The sequence below is a fragment of the Zootoca vivipara genome, chromosome 2 (assembly GCF_963506605.1).
Source record: "Zootoca vivipara chromosome 2, rZooViv1.1, whole genome shotgun sequence".
Taxonomy (NCBI): Eukaryota; Metazoa; Chordata; class Lepidosauria; order Squamata; family Lacertidae; genus Zootoca; species Zootoca vivipara.
Window position 1 is genome coordinate 89,744,898 of NC_083277.1, and position 16,129 is coordinate 89,761,026.

The 16,129-nt window shown below is 44.2% G+C and overlaps 1 long non-coding RNA gene and 1 other non-coding gene across 2 annotated transcripts; both read right to left on the reverse strand.

Moving 5' to 3' along the window:
* Positions 1-772: 772 nt before the first annotated feature.
* On the reverse strand, positions 773-9,540 carry LOC118079876 (uncharacterized). Its single transcript, XR_004691910.2, has 3 exons — positions 8,644-9,540; positions 3,699-3,785; positions 773-2,349 (listed from the first exon to the last, which is right to left on the reverse strand). It is a non-coding gene; the product is annotated as an uncharacterized LOC118079876 (long non-coding RNA).
* Positions 3,426-3,605, reverse strand: LOC118081643 (small Cajal body-specific RNA 16). The gene has a single exon (XR_004692110.1). It is a non-coding gene; the product is annotated as a small Cajal body-specific RNA 16 (non-coding RNA).
* Positions 9,541-16,129: the final 6,589 nt, after the last annotated feature.

Here is a 16,129-nt window from a genome sequence, read left to right on the forward strand (position 1 = left end):
TGTTCTCCTCCTCCCCCATTCTTGCTCTCATAACTTCAGATCTCAAGCAGAAGTTTGAATTAAAGAGCAATGTGTGTGCAGAGAATTTGTGCAGTGTGCATTGTTGGAAGCTTCTAAAGAGATGCTCTTCCAGGCTTTCTAAAGTAGGTTGCTAAAAGCTCAGTACTGTAATAATAATTTAAAAAATCCAACCACCATAGAACATCTAGCACCCTTGTGTAATCTATTATGACAACAATTCCTGGAATGTAAATTGCAGCCTTTTGTTTGCTGCAGAAGAGACACCAGAGAGACACAAACTGTCATTTTGTATAATTCTTCGCCCCCTAGTGGTAGAAAGGGATGCAACAGCCAGAATAATTTGAGAATGCAGATACAGTGGTACCTCGGTTTATGACGACAATCTGTTCCGGGGAGCCGGTTGCTCCCCGAGTTCGCCGCGCACCGAAGGCATGCTTCTGCGCATGCACGTGCTGCACAGATCGCTTCTGCGCATCCGCGCACGCGGAACCCAGATGTAAATACTTCCGGGTCCACGGCGGTCGTTCTCAGAGTTCGTTGCAAATGGAGGCGGTCGCAAACCGAGGTTCCACTGTAGATGCCACATCACAAAGTGGATATAGGCAGGGATAATGAAGATAGGAGCATTTCTGTTTAACAGCATGTAGACAAAAATAAATATTTTGAGAAGTGTGCCTTCTGCAGGACATTAACACTCAAGCCACAGTTGGGATAGAACATCTGATTTTAATGAAGTGACTTTACACAAACCAGAATGACACATGAGAACAAAATGGAATTTTGACAACTCTTTCCTCTGCAGAACCTGAGCACTGCTCTTCCAACAGCACTTACCTGGAATATAAAAGTTATAATGGTCATTATGGCAAGGAAAAGTCAAGTCAGAAGCTTCACACCTAAAATCAGAAGCTAGTGTTTCCCCATAGTCTCCAATTGAACAGATCCACTTATTTCTGAATTAAAACTGGAGATTCTCTTTATTTGCAAGTGTTTTATTTGTGAGTAACAGTAGGAGTTACTCACAATCCCCTGCATTTTTGAATATGTCCCAGATCCATGATTGCCTAATGGCTGGAAATTTACAAGCCCAAAACACTGATTCATCACATGTATGTAGTGAATTAAGGGGAGATGGCAAATAGCCCAAGATCACTTCATGATTTGGTGGGGGAAAAGTGGTGTTCAACTAAGTTTTACTCGCTGAAATGAACACAACCAGGTTAGTCTATTCTGAGTAAAATGTAGTTGAATACTACCCTGAACCTAAAGTTCCCCAGGCTGGTATGAGACTTATGGTAAGTACAGAGAATGAGATGCCTGAGTACAGCTTTTAAAGTTCAAATACACTCTTGGGACAGATCCTAAGTGTTTCACACTTTGAGGGAATGATGTCGGCCACCTTTACAGAGGAGTTCCAAAACTGCACACAAGGGCTCCCTGTGCCAAGGTGGCCTGATAGTTTAGCACTCCATGAACAAAGGTAAACAAAACTAATACGCTACCTGTGGAATAACAGAGTGCAGAGCTCAAGCTGCTCCATGCCTCCAGGAGATGAAGGCCCAGTTCAGCAACATGAAAGAACAGGCAGAAAGCAACTTGGAAAGCATGCCAATAGTTGCAGTTCTCATGTTCAGGCTTGGAATACTTGTATTGCCTGGTTTTTATTCCTCCATCAGTTGGTCCCAGTCCAATGAGCACCCCAGATAGTCAGGCACTGGAGCTTTCCCTATCTCTGTTTTCAGGCCTCCAGACGCCTTACCTGATAAAACTGCTGCCCACCAAGCAGCTGCAGCAATTCCCCATTGTGATAATTAATCAGCAACCTTAAATGAGGCAATCATCCCAACACCTATTCTGTATACCGGTAGTACTCAAACTGTATTTGCTGCTGGCTGATTTACTCTTTAAGTTACACCAAGTTTATTTTGAAATGTAAGAAGACATTCCAAGTCATTTTTCAAAATTACAGGGACAGTGGCTTCTGCTAAGTATGGAATATTAGGACAAATTATTAAAGCAGCCATATTTCAAGCACTGAGCTTCCACTGATGAGAGGCACAATGGCTTGCTAATTAATAAAAACAAGAACACACAGAGGGACCAATAAGGCATGTGATAATGCACAAATGAGATCTAGTGTCCCTAGTCATTCTTTTCCCCTCTCCAAGGCCTACTGTACAATAGAAATATACAATTTGTATCTCTAGCATATGGCCTAATACGTAACAGGTCCCCCTGCATGCATCTAGAACCTCTTAGGTAGATCTCAAATAAGTCATACTTACCTACGAGAATCCTTTTTCTGTACTGTTTTTGGCCCATCAGTACCTACAGGATATATTTGATAGTCACTGTCATGGTGTCATTTTTTATATGATCAAAGTTCATTGTACAAGAGGACATTTCTAAACTTTTAAATGAAATGATTAACAGATCAGCTACAGGCATATTAGAACTCTGCGTCACTATTTAGCATGACGATCCTTGGAATTTTAAAAGGGCCCACCCTGGTATCAAGTATTGTCAGGAAACAAACAGACTTCGTATCACAGGATGGTTGCTTGCATCTTTCAGACACACCTTATCTAGCAATGGTGGCCCTATAACAATTTAAACAGCTACAGAATTTAAACAGCGTGACAAATCAATGCCACGCACCCAGGACCAAGTAGAATGTGGAAGTTAGAGACTAAGTTAGATACCACAAGCAGTATGTCTATGCCCTTTAATTTAATTTATTAATTGCATTTCTTTCTCACCCTTCCTCTCAAACCAGTCCTGGGCAGCAGGGCTCGAAAAGTCAATTACATGAATAACTCTATTAGACAAATTCAAAAATCTGAATCAGGTTTCATATATTTATTCGGCCATCAGAATGTCACAAATAGCATGCCAACTTCCAAGTTTGCCAGAATTCTTCATCAGCCTAGAGATCATAGATAAACAAGCTGGGGCCCTGCAGATGTTGTTGGACTCCCAACTCCCAACAGTGCCAACCAGCATGGCCGGAGGCCAGGAATGATGTTAGCTGAAGATCAGAACAGCATCTGGAGGACACCATGTTGTCTATCCCTGGGCTACATGATAAATGAAGTGGGGAGGGGGGAAATGGAAAGTAAGAAAAAGTTTGCTGATGGTGAAGCCATGGAATCTACATTACAATATTTAGATGGAATATGGGAAGAGGTAGCAGGCATTCAAATGATGTTATGTCAGGCACTATGCAAGTTTCAGGTTGTACCAAAGGCTGCTGAGATGAATGAACACATAATGGCTGACTGTCTCCTCCCTCCCTCCATTTTTGGGAATATAAAATCCAGCAGTTACTCAGTTTTGCCTCCACTCTTAATTAGACACTTGACAGAACAGAATGCAGTCTGGGTTTTCTCTGCATGTCGCAACAGATCTGTATGCAGTATCATACATGACCATCAAGCTGCTGCTAGAATGTTCACACCTGTTACTGCACAGGGCAGACCCCAAAAAGGAGGCTGCCAGGTTTTCATATAGGGCAAGGTCAGGCTAGCTGGTACAAGGCAGGACCACAGCAGGCCCAGCTACGCAGCAACCATTTCCCAGCCCATGGGCTTTATACCAAGCAGCAAATACTCATTCTGGGTTTTGTTTGTTTTTTATCAAACCTCCTTCTTAAAGTCAAATCACAACAAATGTCTTACCTCAAGGAAAAAAATGCAGTACTTCCAAAATGGTAGAGTCAACTTGTCCAAATGCAAATAGCTTTTACCCTGGGGGTGGTTCCACTACTACATATAAAGAAAGTTGCAGTATGAGCAAAGCATGAACATTGGCAAAAATATTTACCTTCTAAGCACCAACAATAAAAAGTACAGTATACAGATTGTTCCCTTTCCATTACCAAAGGTGAAGGGCCCACTCACTCAATATTTTAAAAAAGGGTTCCTCAATCTCGGCCCTCCAGATGTTTTTGGCCTACAACTCCCATGATCCCTAGCTAGCAGGACCAGTGGTCAGGGATGATGGGAATTGTAGTCTCAAAACATCTAAAGGGCCGAGGTTGAGGAAGCCTGTTCTAAAGTATATTTGGGTCCACCTGAGTGACAGGATTCATCGGAGAGGGAAGTACTTTATGTAATCTGGATCCATTAAAAGTAGCTTGGTCCTTCCCATAATAGGTTATCATTTCTCCAATAAAAAAATTCCTTCAGTAGCACCTTAAAGACCAACTAAGTTTTTATTTTGGTATGAGCTTTCGTGTGCATGCACACTTCTTCAGATACAGTGAAATGGAAGTTTCCAGGCACTTATGTAGAGAAGGGGTGGGGAGGGGTGGGGATGGGGAGGGGGGATCACTCAGAAGGGTGGTGGAAATGGGTGATTGACTGACTGATAGCTGTTGATGACCGCAAACGACTGCAAATGGTTTTGCATGAAAAAGCAAGGGTTGAGATGGCTGAAGATCGCTTATCATGTATAATGAGATAAGAACCCGATATCTCTGTTCAAACCAGGTCCCTCCATGGTTTTGAGCTTGGTGATAAGTTGCAATTCAGCAACTTCTCTTTCCAGTCTATTTCTGAAATTCTTTTGTAGTAAGACAGCTACTTTGAGATCTTGTATAGAATGTCCTGGGAGATTGAAGTGTTCTCCTACTGGTTTTTCTGTCTTCTGGTTCCTGATGTCAGATTTATGTCCATTTATCCTTTGGCGTAGGGTTTGGCCTGTTTGTCCAATATAGAGAGCTGAAGGGCACTGTTGGCATTTGATGGCATACACAATGTTAGAGGATGAGCAATTAAATAGTCCTGAGATGGTATGTTGGATGTTGTTGGGGCCAGTAATGGTGTTGTCTGGGTGTATGTGGCAGCAAAGTTGGCATCTGGGTTTATTGCAGGCTCTGGTACCAGTGTCCATGTTAAGTCTGGTGGTTGTATTATTGTGGGTGAGGAGTTGTTTAAGATTGGGTGGCTGTCTGTAGGCAATGAAAGGTCTTCCTCCCAGAGCTTGAGAAAGGGAGCGGTCATTGTCCAGGAGAGGCTGTAGATCTCTGATGATGCGTTGTACTGTTTTAGCTTGGGAGCTGTATGTGATGACTAGTGGTGTTCTGTTATTTTCTTTTTTGGGTCTGTCTTGCAGCAGGTTCTCTCTAGGTATCTGTCTGGCTCTGTTGATCTGTTGTTTAACTTCATCAGGTGGATATTTTAGTTCTAAAAAGGTTTGCTGTAGATCTCTTAGGTGAGATTCTCTGTCTGTAGAGTTGGAACAGATGCGGTTGTAACGTAAGGCCTGGCTGTATACGATGGATTGTTTGGTATGTTTGGGATGGTAGCTAGAAGCATGTAGATATGTTTGTCGGTCAGTTGGTTTTCTGTATAAGGTGGTGTCTATACGTCCATCCTGTATTTTTATAGTAGTGTCCAAAAAATGTATTTCTTGCATAGATTGGTTCATTGTTAGGTTGATGGTGGGGTGAAAGTCATTGAATGTCTGGTGGAAGGTTTCCAGGGTCTGTTGTCCATGTGTCCAGATAATAAAAATATCGTCAATGTATCGCAGGTACAGGAGAGGTTTGAGTGGGTAGGAGTTAAGGAAACGTTGTTCTAAATCTGCCATGAAGATGTTGGCATACTGTGGGGCCATGCGGGTGCCCATGGCTGTGCCGCTGATCTGGAGGAACAGGTCATCACCAAATTTGAAGTGGTTGTGGGTAAGGACAAAGTGGCAGAGTTTGGTAGCAAAGTCCGCTGTGGTTTTATCTGAAATGGTGTTCCTTATGGCTTGTAAACCATCATTGTGTGGGATGTTGGTATATAGAGATTCCACATCCATAGTGGCTAGTATAGTATTGTTAGGAAGATTGTTCAAATATTGTATTTTCCTCAGAAAATCTGTGGTGTCACGTACGTAGCTGGGAGCACTGATAGCATATGGTTTCAGAACAGAGTCCATATAGCCGGAAACACCCACTGTAATGGTGCCAATACCTGAGATGATGGGGCGTCCTGGGTTTCCTGGTTTGTGTATTTTGGGTAGAAGATAGAAAGTTCCTGGCCGAGGTTCCGCTGGTGTGTTTGTGAGGATCTGTTCTTGGATGTGTAGGGGTAGCTCCTTAATAATCTTGTTCAGTTCTTTTTTGTATGCTTGTGTGGGGTCTGAGTCCAATTTCATGTAAAAGGCAGTATTGGAAAGTTGTCTGTGGGCCTCTTGGATGTAATCAGTTTTGTTCATGATGACGACAGCTCCACCCTTGTCTGCCTCTTTAATTATAATGTCTGGGTTGTTCCTGAGTCCACAGCGGACTTTGCTACCAAACTCTGCCACTTTGTCCTTACCCACAACCACTTCAAATTTGGTGATGACCTGTTCCTCCAGATCAGCGGCACAGCCATGGGCACCCGCATGGCCCCACAGTATGCCAACATCTTCATGGCAGATTTAGAACAACGTTTCCTTAACTCCTACCCACTCAAACCTCTCCTGTACCTGCGATACATTGACGATATTTTTATTATCTGGACACATGGACAACAGACCCTGGAAACCTTCCACCAGACATTCAATGACTTTCACCCCACCATCAACCTAACAATGAACCAATCTATGCAAGAAATACATTTTTTGGACACTACTATAAAAATACAGGATGGACGTATAGACACCACCTTATACAGAAAACCAACTGACCGACAAACATATCTACATGCTTCTAGCTACCATCCCAAACATACCAAACAATCCATCGTATACAGCCAGGCCTTACGTTACAACCGCATCTGTTCCAACTCTACAGACAGAGAATCTCACCTAAGAGATCTACAGCAAACCTTTTTAGAACTAAAATATCCACCTGATGAAGTTAAACAACAGATCAACAGAGCCAGACAGATACCTAGAGAGAACTTGCTGCAAGACAGACCCAAAAAAGAAAATAACAGAACACCACTAGTCATCACATACAGCTCCCAAGCTAAAACAGTACAACGCATCATCAGAGATCTACAGCCTCTCCTGGACAATGACCGCTCCCTTTCTCAAGCTCTGGGAGGAAGACCTTTCATTGCCTACAGACAGCCACCCAATCTTAAACAACTCCTCACCCACAATAATACAACCACCAGACTTAACATGGACACTGGTACCAGAGCCTGCAATAAACCCAGATGCCAACTTTGCTGCCACATACACCCAGACAACACCATTACTGGCCCCAACAACATCCAACATACCATCTCAGGACTATTTAATTGCTCATCCTCTAACATTGTGTATGCCATCAAATGCCAACAGTGCCCTTCAGCTCTCTATATTGGACAAACAGGCCAAACCCTACGCCAAAGGATAAATGGACATAAATCTGACATCAGGAACCAGAAGACAGAAAAACCAGTAGGAGAACACTTCAATCTCCCAGGACATTCTATACAAGATCTCAAAGTAGCTGTCTTACTACAAAAGAATTTCAGAAATAGACTGGAAAGAGAAGTTGCTGAATTGCAACTTATCACCAAGCTCAAAACCATGGAGGGACCTGGTTTGAACAGAGATATCGGGTTCTTATCTCATTATACATGATAAGCGATCTTCAGCCATCTCAACCCTTGCTTTTTCATGCAAAACCATTTGCAGTCGTTTGCGGTCATCAACAGCTATCAGTCAGTCAATCACCCATTTCCACCACCCTTCTGAGTGATCCCCCCTCCCCATCCCCACCCCTCCCCACCCCTTCTCTACATAAGTGCCTGGAAACTTCCATTTCACTGTATCTGAAGAAGTGTGCATGCACACGAAAGCTCATACCAAAATAAAAACTTAGTTGGTCTTTAAGGTGCTACTGAAGGAATTTTTTTATTTTACTTCGATCCAGACCAACACGGCTACCTACCTGTAACCATTTCTCCAATGAATGTCAAATATTGAATATTATAATTTAAAAATTACTTGCATACATAATTCCCACTGTCTTGCTTTCTCAACTGGATTTTTACCCTCTATGTATCTTCTAGCAAGTTCAAAACCTCTTTAATTTAAAGGTAAAGGGACCCCTGACCATTAGGTCCAGTCGTGACCGACTCTGGGGTTGCGGCACTCATCTCACATTATTGGCCAAGGGAGCTGGCGTACAGCTTCCAGGTCATGTGGCCAGCATGACAAAGCTGCTTCTGGCAAACCAGAGCAGCACACGGAAACACAGTATACTTTCCTGCTGTAGCGGTATCTATTTATCTACTTGCACTTTGACGTCCTTTCGAACTGCTAGGTTGGCAGGAGCTGGGACCGAGCAATGGGAGCTCACCCCGTCGCGGGGATTCGGACCGCCAACCTTCTGATCGGCAAGCCCTAGTTCAAAACCTCTTACTTCCCCTAAAATTTGGCTTCTGCCAGAAGACCAAAGACAGAAAGGTGGAGCAAGTGGTATGACCCAATTCCCAGCCACATCACCCAACTCCCTTTACTTTCCAAGTACAGTGCTCAATTTCTACAATCTCCCTGTTATCTGGAGCCATGGGACTTCCCACCTACTCTGCTGCATTTTCTCAAGTCCCCTTCTTAAAACCTTTATTCCACAGAGAGTAATCACTGCACCCAAAATCAAGTAAAGCAGACAGACCCATACATAAATACATGTTCCAATAAAGATTTCACCTTCACCATCCCAGGCAGTATTGCTTCCGAGTCCCAGCTGCTGAAAATCACAGGAGTGCTCCTGTGCTCAGGTCTTGTTTGCAGGTTTCCCACAGGCATCTTACTGGCCACTGTGAGAACAGGATGTTGGACCAGATGGGCCATTGGGCCCAGTCTTTTTACATTCTTACCCACAAGAGCAGAAGATCTACATCAGGCATCCCCAAACTGCGGCCCTCCAGATGTTTTGGCCTACAACTCCCACGATCCCTAGCTAACAGGACCAGTGGTCAGGGATGATGGGGATTGTAGTCCAAAACATCTGGAGGGCCGAAGTTTGGGGATGCCTGATCTACATGTTGCCACAAACCACCTTACTCCATGGCCCACTAATCAATCTAAGAGAGGCAAGGCAGTCTTGCTGAAAGTCCAAATGAGCACCCCTGGGCCCTGGGAAGTAAACTCCCGCGTACTGTTAACTATAGGAGTAAGGCAATGAAGAAAAGACTATTTTGGCGGCGGCGGCGAGGCGATAATATTAATTTACTGCATTTATACCCCTTTTCTCCAACAAGGAATTCGAGGTGGTATACATGGCTCTCCCCGTCTCACTCAATCCCCACGACAACCCTGCGAGGAAGGTTAGGCTAGGCTAAGAGAGGCAGCGTCCGGCACCGCTAGGGCCACCCCAGGTGAGCATAATGGCAGAGTGCGGAGTTCGAACCAGGTCCTGGTTCGGCACCCTGACCATTTATTAAGGCTAAGCTCTTGCCAGCAGCAGCCCCGTCCACGTCCTATGGTGAAGCGCGTGGAGAGAAAAGGGAAGGCCGCACACGCCGCCCTCTCCCCCCCCCACGCCGCCTCGAGAGCCCCGCCGCCCGCGAAAGGCAAACCTTCCACCAGACCCTCCTGCAGCCAAAAGCGCACGCGCGCGCACAACTCACTCGGAAGCGGAACTCAGGCCACGGCTCGAGGGCGGAAGCGATCCGCAGGAAGCAAAGGGCTCCCGCTCTAGGACTCCAACTCTGTGACGCTCACTTCACGGCTCCGAGGTTCGCGCCTAAAGTTATAGAGCGCCCTCTCGGGGTCTGAATGGAATCCTACCGTCGTGCGTTCCAAGGCCGGCTTCTGAACGGGGCTGTATCAAAGGCGCTTATCTCTCAAGACATAAATGGCTAAAAAACAAATTGCAGCTGCCCTTTGAGCAGCCCAGGGCACCCCGATGTAAGCCCTAAATTATTGTGGGGGCTTATATTCCCAGATACACTGTGTACAGAATTGCACCCCAAAGGCCAATTTTCGACATTCCCTTTTGCAAGAACAGGTGACTGTGGACCAAGTTACCTGACTGAAACAAGGGAAGCCTCTGTTGCTGGAAGTTTTTGAATCAGGATTTCCAGGCAGCTGTCAAAGACAGTTAAAAGAACGGACTAGAGTACCCAGCCAGATGAGCAGGGTATAAATAATAAAATAACCACTACCACCACCCTTCTGGGAAGTACGTGCCATTAGACTGTATCCAATATACTCTGTCTCACTAATGTAAGATACTTTATATCAGCAGATGGCAGGGTTTAAAGATGGCGCAGCAAATGAATCTGGTGCAACAGTTGCACTAGCAAAATCTTGTTGCGCAACATCTGTGAAATCTTGCTATGAAATCCATTGTGTGACTATGTGATTTTTACTGTGCACAACATTCTGCCAGTGCAACAAATAGGCCACTAAGTGGACTTAGTGCTACATTGGGTACAACCCTCTGAGTTCAGTGGGGCCTCATCCCAGGTTAAATGGTTACAGGATTTCAGCCTTAAAAGTGTTAGGATCTCCTACTCACGAGTAGGGCCCTGGCAGAGACATACGCCCGACTGGCATGTTCCCTTCCTCCTGGGCGATCGGGAGCTTCAAAAGCTTTCTCCAGCCCAAACATCACAGCGACTGATGCCAAGAAACATCAGCGCACTTACGGATCCGCAGAGTTTGTGCAATTGTGTAACAGACCTCAGCAACTCAGCATTTTGGGTAATCTATTTTATTTACATATAAACACACATTAAGCACTGCAACGTGGCTCTCTCTCTTTTTAGCATCAGGCAGCAAAGAGAAAGAACAAAGGACAACAGTCCCACTTCAGGAAACACAGTAACACAAACATCCTGCTTCCGTTATGTCCGACTCTGTGGAATGAAAACATACACCATCATGTGATAAACAGCAATCCTATGACAGCGGACAAGGGGAATGAATCTCCAACAAAAAGATGGTGTGTGTCTGCAGGCATTTTTTAGTTGCATGGTAAAATGGTTTTCCAGAATATGGAGAGAATGCAGCTCTCAATGGTGCCGGTGTGATTTTAATGTGAAAGGACAGCTGCTACAACCCTCATATCCTTACCTGGAAGTAAGTTCCGCTGAACTCAAGGAGGTCACACCTCTGAATAAAAGTATTTTGGATTGGGCTGCAAACTGACAATCTGTTCATGAGCAAAGGAATTTGATCAACTTTGACTTAACTGGGTTTGGGTTGATTGATTTGGGTTCGATTCCACCTCTAGGAGAGGCACAGTAGTTGCCCTTAGCTCTGGGGTGGGGGTGGGGAAGCTGACAAGTAGTTTGTGGATAGTGCCATGTTAGCCCTGTAGCCCAATTTAAATGTAAGTAGGTCAGCATTAGGGAATTCTAGATAACAGCTCCAGTAAATGCTAGTCTTTGTGTGGTACGAAGAAACCTGGTTATCTCTGCGTCGTGAGAAATGAAAATAAAAATAAATCCAGCTGATTTCAACGATGTCTTTAAATAGTTTTTTTTAAGGGAGTGCTTCAGTAAATTTGCATATGTTTGATTGCAACTGATTCAAACACATTTGTATTTCACATCCCCTTCCAGGGGAAAAAAATAATCAAATTTGTTGAAATCAACCCCTTGGTGCTAACTGCATTTAATTCCTCTTAGCTCCTCTGACTCCCTCCAGATGTGATGATTTCTCTTGCTGCCAACATTTCTTCCATGAATATTATTGAGTGCTGACCTCTTGCTTTCCTCCTTTCCAAGGTCCAGGCCAACAACCAATCAGGTTCCAACATTCCCTAAGGGTTAATAAGAGTTGGTATTTCCTGAAAATAGTTCTGAACCTCAGGAATGGGATGTGCAAACATTGGACGAGGCTTGGAGATTTCTTTGCACTGATTGCTAGATCGATATTCTACTGATTGCAAATTTTGAGAAGTGGGACTTTGTTCTAAGATACCATTACACCAAACCTTATATTAACGTTATTTGGTAACATCATGGAGTTTGACCTAAATAATTTCTGTTTAGCATGTATACAGATCATCAACTCTGCCAACATGACTGCTCTTTTTTGCTTTGCCTGATCTTTGCCTTTCACAGATCCTAAGGCTGCAATTCTAAACTTGCTTATCAGATACAAACCACATGGAGCTCAATGGGATGGACTTCTGAGCATACATGCATAGGATTGCAGACTTATAATGCAATCCTATGTACTGATCTCACTGGGACTCATTTCTGAGTATACAGGCAAAGGATGGGGCTGCACAAGACTCAAATGCTTCTGGAGGCATATATGGCTTGACTCAGTCTGAGATATTAGACCTCATGACCCCTATCTGTGCCTCCATTGCATGATGTAGTGATTCCCCGGAGCCCGTGTCTGTGCGTATCTGTCAGATATAGTCAACCACAAATCCTTGAACTCTCAGCACAACCATATCCTCCAGCTTCTTGGCAAGCCTGTCTGATTTCAGCAAGTCATCCTTTTTTATTTTTAAACTAAGCTCTGCCCAGCATGACTGCCTGCCTAGCAGTGGAGACAACAAGCTGGGACAGCCATCCTGAACTGTGTGGACATGATTGCTGTGGAAGGAAATTGTTTCCTAAGACTAGGTGATGCCACTTTTCATTGAAGATGTGTGGGCAGGCAGGGGTAGAATTATGTGGCACACCACACCAAAGGACATTGTGCCACTCTAGGGTCCCCGCAATAATTAATGGATGCATTTATACTCATAAAATTTAAGGCAGCTTACAAATCAGCATTTCCAATTAAAAAAACCCATTCATGTGTAAAGAGGTCAATAAAATAAGTTATGCAATATAAAGCAGCAGCCCTTAAAAAAAATACCAGTGAAATATGCAGAGACACAGTCACCATGTGCTTCGCCTAGAATGTGTGGATGTGCATGTGTGAGTGTGGATGTGTCTGCCTGCCTGCCTTTCCGCCTACCACCTCCTCTTGAACCTTCCTTCTGAACCCACTCCACCATCAGAATTATGGGCATTTTCTAGTAGCTAATAAAAAGTAGAAAAACCCATAAGAGCTGCTTCAATAAATGGTTTATTAACAACGGGTGAATGCATGCCTGTGAACTTTGCACCATTAATTATTCCAGATGTGCCTTTTAAATCTGCAATTGCCATGGTATCAAAATGTGATATGCAAGTTCAGCATTGATTCACCTTGATTATAATAGCCCAGTTGCTTAGGAAAGTTTTACAATGTCTGGTATTTACAGATCATGCAACGATAATTTCCCATAGATTTTGCAGGAGGGGAAATAAGAGGGCATCTCATCTTTGGATTTGGAGATTCTTGGGAGAAAAGCAATGACAAACCTAGACAGCATCTTAAAAAGCAGAGACATCACCTTGCCGACAAAGGTCCGTATAGTTAAAGCTATGGTTTTCCCAGTAGTGATGTATGGAAGTGAGAGCTGGACCATAAAGAAGGCTGATCGCCGAAGAATTGATGCTTTTGAATTATGGTGCTGGAGGAGACTCTTGAGAGTCCCATGGACTGCAAGAAGATCAAACCTATCCATTCTGAAGGAAATCAGCCCTGAGTGCTCACTGGAAGGACAGATCGTGAAGCTGAGGCTCCAATACTTTGGCCACCTCATGAGAAGAGAAGAATCCTTGGAAAAAACCCTGATGTTGGGAAAGATTGAGGGCACTAGGAGAAGGGGATGACAGAGGACGAGATGGTTGGACAGTGTTCTCGAAGCTATGAACATGAGTCTGACCAAACTGTGGGAGGCAGTGCAAGACAGGAGTGCCTGGCGTGCTGTGGTCCATGGGGTCACAAAGAGTCAGACACGACTAAACGACTAAACAACAACAACATCTTTGGAAATGATACTTTGAAAGAGAGAAATTTAAAGGGGCACTACATCAGGGGAGGTCACACCTCCCAATCTCCCACTGTTTAACCCAGGCATAGGCAACCTTGGCTCTCCAGATGTTTTGGAACTACAACTCCCATGATCCCTGACCACTGTCCCTGTTAGTTAGGGATCATGGGAGTTGTAGTTCCAAAACATCTGGAGAGCCAAGGTTGCCTATGCCTGATTTAACCCATCGTGCCAGCTACTGACGTAAGCAGCAAACAGGCATGGGTCAGCACAAAGGAGGATTCCTCTAGTAATGCAGTAAGGCTCAGAGGCTTCATAAGGCAATATGAACAGCACTGGGTATCTTTGCTGGCCCCAGGTCCTTTATCCTCAACCCTAACCCCATCTAGATCTAGGCCTGAAAGACCAAGCAAAAGTGTGAGTGCATGGAGGGGTAAGTTGTAAGCAAGCACACTTTATGACATTGCACAACACCATTGCTGATCTTTGAGTACACCTGTTATGGCATCATCCTTGGCTTCCAGTTTCCCAACTTTGTGGAGCTGGAGCCAACATGACAGAGCATTGACTCTAGCCTTAAACCAACAGAGGTGTGTGTGTGTGTGTGTGTGTGTGTGTGTGTGTGTGTTTAAAAAAGTCATCAAATGTAATGATAGGCTGTGCAATATAGAAACAACAATAGCTCTGCTCCATTTATGATTTATGCAAATCGTATTCCATTCACAGCTGAAAATGTCTGCTCAAATACCTTCCTCTTCCACATAGGACAATGGGGATTTACTCCGTACATGTTGTCATTCATCCCCCCCTCGCCCGCCTTCCCTGAGAAAAAATATGCTCCGTCTATTAAATGTGTGTGGAAGAAAGATATGATTAGAAAGCAGAATTTTGTGGCTGCGTGTTCAGCCTTTCTATTGACCTTTACAGCAGCTCAGACCACACAAAGTAGCTGAGGGAAAAACTCTGAAGCAATGACTTGTCTCCCTGAGAGACAGTTGGCATTCTCGGTGGGCGTTTCAGGAACTAAAGTCTTCTCCTTCTTCTTCTTTTTACAGAAAACTAGGAAGAGTCATGTTTGCAGTTACAGTATGAAATGTTCCCTCTTTTAACTGGCAGAAAGGGCAATGGGAAACTGCAATGGAAAAATAGACTACTATAAGTTATCTATGAGGTGAAAATACAAAAGGCAGCCTAGAATATCTGCCATGTTTGCACCTGCCAGGAGAAACTGGAGACAAGACAAAAAATTGGAGCTTTTGGAGTTGTTCTTTTCGCAGCTGTTACTTCTCAGACTGAAGGACAAGGACTGGTTGGTCTCTCCCTTGCCATGACCTTAAGGCAGAGTGTGTAGCCTCCCAATGCTTCTTGTGCCTCTGGTAGAAGCAAAGGCCAGAGCTCACTTTCCCTCAGTCCTAAACACTTCCCATGAGAGAAAGCCATTTTCATGCAAAGAAATCTGGGCTTCTTTTGTAGAGAGTTTTCAGATGCACCCTGTTAATTTCTTCTTGATTACTGTCCAACATGAGATATTCACTCACCCGTACAAGCATACAACACATGCCTGTATGGACTTTTGGGAAAGGGCCAGGTCTCAGATGGGCTCATCCATCCCTTACAATCCATACAGCTACAACACTGAACCCTGGATAGTCCATTCTGCAAGAGATTCCTACTGATGCTGTGGGTCCCAGAGAGGACACATGCCAGGAAAAAAATGCACCAACCTCCATGGTCCCACAAACATTTCTGAGTGGGCAAGGGAGAAGCAGGTAAAGGAATTCTCCTGCCATGAGCATGGCCACACATACATTCAACTTATTATTGGCTCTGCTGACCACACACAGGGGACATCTGCTGCTGCAGATGCTAGGATTAAATTGCTGAACGAAACTACTTGGTACTTTTCCTCCTTCCCCTCTGCCCCATTTCCCCCCCCTTGCCTGCAGCAAGCTTGAAAATGTTATGTATCTCATTTGTACAGCTCACCTGAGCCTGCCTGGTTGAAAGCAAGAAATGGTTCTGAAAACAAACTAATTATATTTTATCATCTCCTCTCCTGTCTCTCTCTCTCTCCTTCACTCCCTCCCCACCCCCAACTTATTTCTGGGGAAAAAGAAAACATCGGCTGCCTGAGATTTACACACTAGATTGAGCATAAACCTGCATCGTCTTCTCTCTCTCTCTTTTGCAGGGAGCAGATAATAGGTAGAGCTATCCCTCCATCTGTTTTGTTACACGCTTCCCAGCTTGGCATATTATTTGTTGCTATTAGACCATGTTTATCCCATTGACATTTAAAAGCCTATTATATGGTTACTGTCACAGTCCTGAACATGGATTCAGAAGCCAATTCCTGAC